The following is a 10,875-nucleotide window of genomic DNA, read 5'->3' as shown; positions in this document are numbered from 1 at the left end:
TATTTGCTTGTCTTAATGAATAATGAATAATGAAAGCTGCCCGGCTCCTGTTGACTAAGGATATGCTTGGATTTGATCAGCCACTTAATTTCATATTTTAGTAATTGTTTTGAATGATACTAGAATTGAGGGACAGTTACTCACATGAGCGTGATTTCTAGTCCTGAAACCTGGCAAACTTGTCTTATTGACCTGACCTAAATTTATATTGTTGGTTTTTCAAATTTAGTATTCCTTTGGGTATTTCATAAATTGCTTTAGGTAGATTTGATGTCAGATATTTCATATTTTATGCTGTTCTATGACTCAATCATTTGCAGATAAATTGTGGAACTTTGAAATGTTTGCCTGATCATGGCTTCAGGGTGAAAACAGAAAGGATTGCTGAGCCAATTCCAGCAAATTTTCTTATTAATTTATTTTGAAAATGTCAAACTTTGTTGTAATTTTGTTATCAAATTGTAAATTATATGATTGTTTTACAACACTGAAGGAAGAAAATGTGCATGAAACGGTCAAAAGGTACAGGCATTGAGTGAGATCCAGGGTTCAAATCCTAGCTTCGCCATGTAGCAGCTGAATGACTGAGGGCAAGTTAGCCTTACATTTCTTATTTTGTTACTCATTTAAAAAATACCAAATTTGTGAAGTTGTTGTGATTAGTATATAAAATAACTCATACAGATTATCTGACATTGTTTTTTCCTTTAGATTTTACATTAAAAATATAGTATTGAATCTGCTATACTGATGATAATGGACATTAGGAGAAACATGTAATTATCTGCTTTAGCTGAAGTTTTTCTCTACATTATCCAAATAAATTTCCCCCATTAACATGATGTTAATGTTGTCATCTACCTCAAAAGATGAAACAGGGCCTTTCGATTCTGCAATTCTGCAATACTGGTTTAACATTTTCCGGAGTGACAGAAGCAAAAAAAGAATCAAGAGCCCATGAGTTAGCATGTGCAATGGCACTGAGGCTCCCTGACTCGGGGAGAATAGGTGAATTTAGAACAAACACCACCAAATACACACCCAGGCAATAAGCTGCAGACTGTTAAAGTGATGAAATACACTAGTGAGCACCTAGAAAACACCAAAGCAAATACAAAACAATATATGTAAATGACAGATTTAAAAGAGAACATATAGTATTTTAAAAAATAAAAAGTTGTCTTTAGAATTAAAATTTAAATGGACATTTTTTTTTTTTTTTTTGAGACGGAGTCTTGCTTTGTCGCCCAGGCTGGAGTGCAGTGGCCGGATCTCAGCTCACTGCAAGCTCCGCCTCCTGGGTTTAGGCCATTCTCCTGCCTCAGCCTCCGGAGTAACTGGGACTACAGGCGCCCACCACCTCGCCCGGCTAGTTTTTTGTATTATTTTTTAGTAGAGACAGGGTTTCACCGTGTTAGCCAGGATGGTCTCATCTCCTGACCTCGTGATCCGCCCGTCTCGGCCTCCCAAAGTGCAGGGATTACAGGCTTGAGCCACCGCACCTGGCCTTTAAATGGACGTTTAAATTTAAAACGTAGACACATCTGGAACAAGAATTGGTAAATTAGAAGATAAATATAAGAATATTAATATCAGAAGGAAAACGAAATGAAACTGTTAAAAAAAAAAAAAAAGGTTAAAACTCACATAAGTGGACACTAGAGCCACTCATTTGATTTGTCTGTTTTTTGATTGCCTTAAGATTACCCTTCCTCTTCACTTTATACACTTACAGGATTATGCATGGTCCATCATATTTCTAGCCAATGAGTGATTGAATGTGTGTGATGAGTATCTCTTCCAAAGTAAATATTTAATTGCCAGAACATTCTTTTCTGTTTGAATGCCAACAAGATCCCTTAGCTAGGATCCCTGAAAAACTACAACGAGCAGAGTCCCCTTGATATATCTAAAATTAACATGTAGCATGAAGAAGAGAAAAATAAAATAACTATTTGATATCTTGGAGCAGTGAGATTTTGAGAATGTTTAATACACTAGCATAACCTAGCCCAGGGATTGGTAAACTAAGGCCTATAGGCCCTGGCTACCACTTTTTGTAAATAAAGTATCCTGGAATATAGTCACAGACATTCATTTATGTGACACCTCTTACTGCTCTTGTGCTACAATAGTAGAACTGAATAGTAGTGACAGGAACTGTGTGGTCCATACAGCCTACGTAAAATGTCTCCTGTAATAAAGAAATGGAGAGAACAAAAACTACCAAGAAAGTCATGTAAAAGTTCCAACAGGAGATAATTTAGAAGAAAAAAAGAAATACTGTAGAGAATAATGGCAGATACTTTTCTTAAATGGAAAAAATAAAAAATCAATGACCCATTAAGATTTTTGTTTCTCTTTTTGATGGAACAGATTGCAGCAGACCAATGTTCCTATTAGGAAAAACTTACAAAATCAAGATGAAATTTAAAATCTGTTTGAAGACCATCAGAAACAGGCAGGAGTTTTCCTAGAAACAAGGAATCAAGATCTCATAAAGGAGAGACTGTAGAGAGGTATGCCCATGTTCTGTAACTGCTCCACCCTTCAAGGAATTTTCCAACTTTTGGAGCCAATTCAGGAAGAAGGCCACTGTTAAGATATAAATAAACTAGACGAAAAAATCAAAACTCCTAGAATAGAGAGGATAATATAGATATTTCAGGCTGTCAAATAATCAAAAGACAGTTGACTTAAATATATTAATAATAAAGTAGACTCTGAGACAAAAAATACTGCTAAAGAAAAAGAAAGGGGTTACATAATAACAAAAGGGTCAATCCACAAAGATCATATAAAACTGCTAATGTTTTATGTGTATAATAATGCTTTGATCCTTCTCCATTCTAGAACCTAGAAGAAAAGACTAAAAAAGTTTTGAAATACGTAAAGTAAAAATTAAAAAATTAAAATGAGAAATAGACAAATTCGCAATGACAGTAATTTATAAGACTTGTATATGAACACGTATAGAACCTCACAATACTCAATGATAGCAAAATGCATATTTTTTCATTGGACATAGGACACTTATCATTAATAATATACTGGGCCTTTAAGTGAGCTCAACAAGTTTCTAAGGAATGATTGTATGCAGAGTATATTCTCTGATCACAGTGAAATCAAGCTATAAATCAATAACAAAAAGTAAATTATTAGCTGTTTGGAAACTAAGATACACTTGTAAATAAGACAGGGGTCAAAGAAATCAACCTGGAAATTAGAAAATATTTTGAACTAAATGACAATAAAAATATGCCCTATAAAAATATATCTGTTAAGCCTGTTTAGAGGAGAAATTACCTAAAGGAAAGATAATTTTAAATAAATGTAACTTAAAAAATAAATTCTCAAAAAACAGTAACTTATGTAACCGGCTCAAGAAGCTAAGGAAAGAATAATCAGTTAAACCCAAATAAAGTTAAAACAAGAAAATAATAAAAAATAGGATAGACTAATGGAATAAAAAACAAATGTAAAATAAACAACATAAGTAAAATCAAATATTTGGGAAAGACTAATTAGATTTATAGAATTCAACCAAGAGTTAAAAAAACACTCATATCAAGAATAGTAAAAGAGACATAATCATAGATTTTACATATACAAAAAGAAAATAAGAAAGATGATTTCATGAGTAGGACAGAAAAGCGGTAACCAAAAAGAAAAAAATATATATATTTATTTATAAGTTAACTCTATTAAAATTAAGATATTTTATTTACTATTAGAAACCACTGGAGGATGGAATGGAAAGTCAGAGTGAAATGTACTTGCAATACAAAAATCCAATAAAGGATTCATGAAGAATATATAAAAAGAATGTCAAATAATTAATAAGAAACACAGCTAATCCAATTAAAATTGGACAAAAGATTTGAAGAGGCAACTCACAAAAGTCGAAATGGTTAATCAATACATTAAAATGTTCTCAACATCATTAATTACCAGTGAAATGTAAGTAAAAATAACAATGCAATAACACTACGTTCCCCTTAGATAAATAATAAAATAAAATAAAATAAAAACACTATATCAAGCAAGGCTGAAGGTAGAGTGAGATAAATGAAGTGTGTCTATGGTACAGAATTTAAGAAGGCACTTACTCTCAAGTTTGCTCAAATGCAGAGTTCTACGAAATCCTCAAACTGAGTGCCTTCTTAAATTTTGTGTCTGAGGCATCTAATTTTTAGAGAGACACCCTCTTAGGTTCATGCAAGTCACGCTAGGTTCAAAAGTCAATGAGTGTATGCACCTTTTAAATTTTTCTACCTTTATTGCCTCACCTGCCTCATTGTACTCCTGGATCTAATGTTAAGTGTTGGTGAGGGTAAGAAGCTAGTGGAAGTACTAACTGGCACAACCACCTGATAAATATGTTGGCATATTCTACTAAATGTGTACCCACATACCCTAATTTTTCAGCTGTTCTACTCTTTGCTATTATATTCAAGACAAATACATACTTATGTTCATCAAAAGTCAAATATAAGAATGTTCACGACTGCCCAATTGCTGATAGCACTCACAAGAAAACAATTCAAATGTTGATTCAAAAAAATTACTGTAAAGACATTTTAGTAAAATAATTCAAAAAAATTGTATATAGTAATAAAAGTGAACAAAGTGCAACTGTACATGACATCATGGTTAATCTCATAAATCTAATGTTGAGTAAAAGAAAGGAGATGCAAAAGATCATATTAATTGATTTATATTAATGTTAACAAAGGCACTTGTCTGTGGGATTAGAAGTCAGGAGAGTGGTTATTTGAGAAAAAGAGTTAGTAAGATGAGACACAAAGGGAAACTTTTGGAACGCCAATAATACCATATTTATTGATCTGAAAAATTGTAAAAATTTATTGAGCTCCACACTTATGATTTGAGCAATTTTTATTTATTGCTTCTTACATATTTTGAAGCTCTGTTGTTAAGTGTACACATGTTTAGGACTGCTATGTCTTCTTCATAACCATTTTCTTATTATGAAATGACTGTATATATGGTAACATTGTTTGCCATGAAATCAACTTTGTCTGCTATTAATATAATCACTCCTGGCCGGGTGTGGTTGCTCACGTCTGTAATCCCAGCACTTTGGGAGGCCGAGGCGGGCGGATCACAAGGTCAGGAGGAGTTCGAGACCAGCCTGGTCAACTTTGTGAAATCCCATCTCTATTAAAAATACAAAAATTAGTTGGGCAAGGTGGCAGGTGCCCGTAATCCCAGCTACTCTGGAAGCTGAGACAGGAGAATCACTTGAAAGCAGCAGGCAGAGGTTGCAGTGAGCCGAGATCACGCTACTGCACTCCAGCCTGGACAACAAGGTGAAACTCTGTCTCAAAAAAAAAAAAAAAAATTGTTTTTGTCACTCCTGTTTTCTTTTAGTCAGTGTTAGTAGCACATAAATTATTTCATTATTTGATTATTTTACTTTTCATCTATTTGCTCATTTATATTTAAAACACATTTCTTGTTGGCAATATCTAATAGGGTCATGATATCTTATCCAATCTAACAATCTCTACTTTTTAATTAAGTGCTTAGATAATTGACACTTAATGTGATTATTGATATAACTGTAATTAAAACTGATATCTTGCTACTTGTAAAAAATTTGTATCCTTTGCCCATTTTTTAAATGAGGTTGTTTCTTTCTTGTTGATTTAAGTTTCTTATAGATTCTGGATATGCGAACTTTGTCAGATGCATAGTTTTTGCAAATATTTTCTCCCATCCTGTAGGTTGTCTGTTTACCCTTTTGACAGTTTCATCTGCTGAGAAGTTACTTAATTTAATTAGGTCCAACTTGTCAATTTTTTGTATTTGTTGCAATTGCTTTTGGGGACTCAGCCAAAAATTATTTGTCAAGGCCCATGTTAAAAAAGAATATTTCCTAGATTTTCTTCTAGAATTTTTAGAGTTTGAGGTCTCATATTTAAATCTTTAATCTATTTTCAGTTAATTTTTGTATATAGTGAAAAGTAAGGGTCCAGTTTCATTCTGCATATAGTTAGTAAATTATGCAAGCATAATTCATTAAATAAGGAGTCCTCTCCCCATTGTGTGTTTTTGCTGGCCATTTTGAAGATCAGATTGTTATAGGTGTGCAGCTTTATTTTTGATTGTTCTTTTCTGTTCCATTGGTCTATGTGCCTGCATGTTTTTGTACTATACGATGCTGATTTGGTTACTATACTTTTATCGTTTGATATACTATACTTTTATCGTTTGATAAACGATAAAAGTATAGTATCCAGCTTTGTTCTTTTTGTTTACAATTGCTTTGGCTATTTCAGCTGCTTTTTGGTTGCATGCAATTTTTAGACATTTTTCCAATTCTGTGAAAAATGACATTGGTAGTTTTATAGGAATAGTGTTAACTCTATAAATTGCTTTGGACAGTATGGCCATTTTAACTACATTGATTGATTCTTCCTACCCACAAGCAAGGTATATTTTTTCCTTTTATTTGTGTAGTCTCTGATTTCTTTTAGTAGTGTTTTATAGTTATTGTAGAGATCTTTCACCTTCTTGGTAAGCTGTATTTGGATTTTTCTTTTTTTGACACCATCTCACTCCAGGCTGGAGTGCAGTGGTGTGATATTGGCTCACTGCAACCTCTGCCTCCTGGACTGAAGCAATCCTCCCACCTCAGCCTCCTAAGTAGCTGGGACTACAGGTACATGCCACTATGCCTAACTCATTTTTGTATCTTTTGTAGAGACAGGGTTTCACCATGTTGGCCAGGCTGGTCTCAAACTCCTGAGCTCAAGCAATCCAACCACCTCGGCCTCCCAAAGAAATGGGATTGCAGGTGTGAGCCACCGTGACTGGCCAGCGATTGTGTTCTTGATTTGACTTTCAGCCTAGATGTTATTGGTGTATACAAATGCTACTGATTATTGTACATTGATTTTGTATCCAGAAACTTTACTGAAGTTGTTTATTAGTTCTAGGAGCCTTTTGGAAGAGTCTTTAGGGTTTTCTGGGTATAGAATTATATAATCAGCAAAAAGAAATAGTTTGATTTCATCTCTTCCTATTTTGATGCCTTTTATTTCTTTTTCTTGCTGGATCACTCTGGCTAAAAACAGAAGATGGACAAGCAGCCAGCAAACATTTGAAAAACTGCTGTTCATCACCCATCAGGAAAATACCAACCCAAAACCATAATGAGTTACCATCTCACACCAGTCTGGCTATTACTAAAATTCAGAATGGCTTTTATTAAATAGTCAAAACAATAATAATCAGAATGACTATTATTAAAAAGTCAAAAAAACAACAGATGCTGGTGAGGCTGCAGAGAAAAGGGAACACTTACAAACTGTTGGTGAGGATGAAAATTAGTTCAACCACTAGAGAAAGCAGTTGGGAGATTTCTCAAAGAGCTTAAAATAGAGCTACCATTCAATTTGGCAATCCCATTACTGTGTATATATCCAGAGGAAAATAAATTATCCTATTCTACCAAAAGGACACTCACACTTGTATGTTCATCACTGCGCTATTCACAATAGCAATGACAAGTTATCAACCTAGGTGTCCATCAATGATTGACTGGATGAGGAAAATGTGATACATATACACCATGGAACACTATGCAGCCATAGAAAGATTGAAATCGTGTCCTTTGCAGCAGTATAGATGCAACTAGATGCCATAATCCTAAGTGAATTAATACAGGAACAAAAGACCAAATACCACCTGTTCTCACTTTTAAGTGGGAGCAAACATTGAGCACACATGGACATAAACATGGGAACACAGACACTGTGAACTACTAGAAGGGGGGAAAGAAGAGGGGAACATGGCTAGAAAAACTACCTATATGGGTCCTATTCTCACTACCTGGGTGATGGGATCCATTCCACAACCTCATCATTATGCAATATACCCATGTGACAATCATGCCCATGAATCCTCTATATGTAACATAAACATTGAAATTTAAAAAAATTGTTCCATCTGAATTTTAATTGAATTGAATATTAGTTTATGGTTATATCTTTTTTGACTTATTAGTCATGATAACTTATGTTATTACATTAATGGTTGCTTTAGAGTTCACATACCTTTACTTATATATCTTTAACTTATAAGAGTATAAGTCAAGTGGTACTACATAACTTCTCATATAGTATAAGAATCCTACAAAAATATACTTCCATTTGTCCCCTCCGGAACTTTGTTCTGTGGCTGTCGTACATTTCACTATTGCATATTTTAGAAACCCTGCAATTTCATTATCATTTTGGATTTAAGATTTGTACAAATTTGTATGTATGCTTACTCCAGTACAAATTTACTAAAAATAAAAATTTTAATATCATATATATCTAAAGTTAAAATAAATGTTATTAAATATTGTAATGAAATTTTTTGAAAACTCTTAAGCATAATTAGCAAATACTTAAAATTGAATCATAGAATCACGATGAAAACCCTACAGGTTAAAACGAATGGGTTGCTAACAAAATAGTACTTAAAGGAAATCAACGGCCCTAGCTACCCTTATCAGAAAACAAATCAGTTTTGAAACACAGAAGCCAAGAATTCAAGAAATAGAAATAATGGAAGAAATAGAAATAATGAGTAAATTTTTTTAAAAAGAACCAGACACAAATGATGAGCATGTAATCAAAAATGAACAGAAGAGAGAAAGAAAGAAAAAAATGTAAAAAGGAAACTACAGCTTGGTTTACAAAGACAAGATAGACAAACTTCTGACAAGTATGATTAAGAGAAAAGAAAGATTAGAGTAGCTATAGTGATAAAATCAACAGAGGTTTTTAAAGTCTTGGAAAGGTGCTATGAAATATACATGATTAAATGCATACAGTTATATGACATGAATTAATTTCTGAAAATAAATTAACAACTGGATTATGAAGAAGAAAAATTAAAAATCAACTAGACTATATTTTTAATATACTTAAATAGGATTCCAAGGCTTTTTCCCCATAGAAGAAAGGTTTTAGGAGATATGACTTTATATCAAACATGTAAAAATGAAAAATTCAATAATATATATGTTATTGTGACCATGGAGAAACAAGTACTGTCATATCCTGCCAGTGGGAGTGAGACCTGAAGCCATGGTTCTATAAAATAGTCTAGCATTTTGGAATCAAATTAAGTATACATGTGCATGCTGTATCAAATCTGGGTAAACAGAGTTATACAGTTTATAAGAAACAAGTTACAAAATTATCCCAAGCAACACTGTTTATAGTAGCAAGAAATTATAGACTATTAATGGGTCCATTAACTAGGAAAATAGATAAGGAAAAAGTTATAAATTCTGTATTAGAGTTCTCTAGAGAAACAGAACCAGTAGGATTTAGATATAAGTAGGTAGGTCGGTAGGTAGGTAGATTGATTGACTGATAGACAGATACATAGATAGATTAGCTAGATAGAGATGATAGATAGATAGATAGATGATAGATAGATAGATAGATAGATAGATAGATAGATAGATAGATAGATGGATAGATAGATGGATAGATAGATAGATGAAAAGAGAGTGAGAGAGGCAGAGAAAATGAAAGAGATAAATTATAAGACATTGGCTCATACGGTTGTGGGAACTGGCAAGTCCAAATTCCACAGGACAAGGCAGCAAGCTGGAGATTCAAGTAAGAGTTCTTGCATATTTGAGTGTAAAAACTAGATTTGGGCAAAATTTCTATTGTAGACTTGAGGCAGAATTCCTTCTTTGGGAAACGTCTGTCCTTGCTCTTCAACAGATCCGATGCAGTCCAACCATGTCACAGAGAGTAATCTGTTTTACTTAAAGTCAACAGATGTGAATGTTAGTCACACATTAAAAAATAGTTTTGCAGCAACATCCAGGCTAGTATTTGACCAAACAATTGGTCACCATTGTTTAACCAAGTTGACACATAAAATTAACCATCACATATGCCAAAGATTACTATTTAGCAATCAGAAGAGCTACTTTTTCATAGCAATTTAGCAGTATTTCAAAAATGTTAGTGAAATAATTAAGAAATTAAATGGGATAGCAAATATTTATATAAATTAAACACATGCAGCATATAACACTGAACATATATATGCATATATGTGTGTATACAGAATGAATTAAAATGGTATAGATTGTTGAAAATAAAGTGGATGTCTCGAAGGAACAATACAAAGGCAATCGGGCACAAAAAGAAAAAAATGACATGAAACATTAGAAGTGTTATACATGGTCTGATGATAAGGGCAATCAATCTAGTAATTAGGAACTAAGCAGTATGATTGCCTCAGTTCTGTGCATGTGGGGTCTGAAATCAAGAGTAAAATCTGAATTCAACACATTGAAAAATAATCTATTTTTATACATTTTATTCAATATTTTCATACTTTGAAATTAAAGGACATTCAGTGAATGTGGTAAAGATAGGTAAATATATCTACTAAAATCCTACAGAAAATTTTACTCTCTAATGCTGAGTTCGGCCATTACCTCTATCATCACATTGTAGTGAGGGGCACAGCCACTAATGCAGAAGAAGAAATTTCAATATGATAGGTAACATTTGGGAAAAAGTTAAAAACTTCTCATTTTTCTCAGATAGAGGTATGTCAACAAAGTAAAATCTAAGGGAATCCATTAAAAATTTTAGATATACTGTAAGAATTTGGAAAAAAGTTAGATTAATATGATATAATGTAAAATATCAATATATAAAAATCACATTACGATATAGCAGCAGCAAACAATAAGATAAACAATTTAATCAATTACACGTAAAACAGAAGAAAGAAATCAGGTAATCATCCTGTAATATATTTAACAAAAATTTGAATGATCTTTCAGAGTAAAAATATCAAATTTAGTTAAAGAACCTT

The sequence above is a fragment of the Chlorocebus sabaeus genome, chromosome 29 (assembly GCF_047675955.1).
Source record: "Chlorocebus sabaeus isolate Y175 chromosome 29, mChlSab1.0.hap1, whole genome shotgun sequence".
NCBI classification, from domain to species: domain Eukaryota; kingdom Metazoa; phylum Chordata; class Mammalia; order Primates; family Cercopithecidae; genus Chlorocebus; species Chlorocebus sabaeus.
This window is presented reverse-complemented; position numbering follows the sequence as displayed.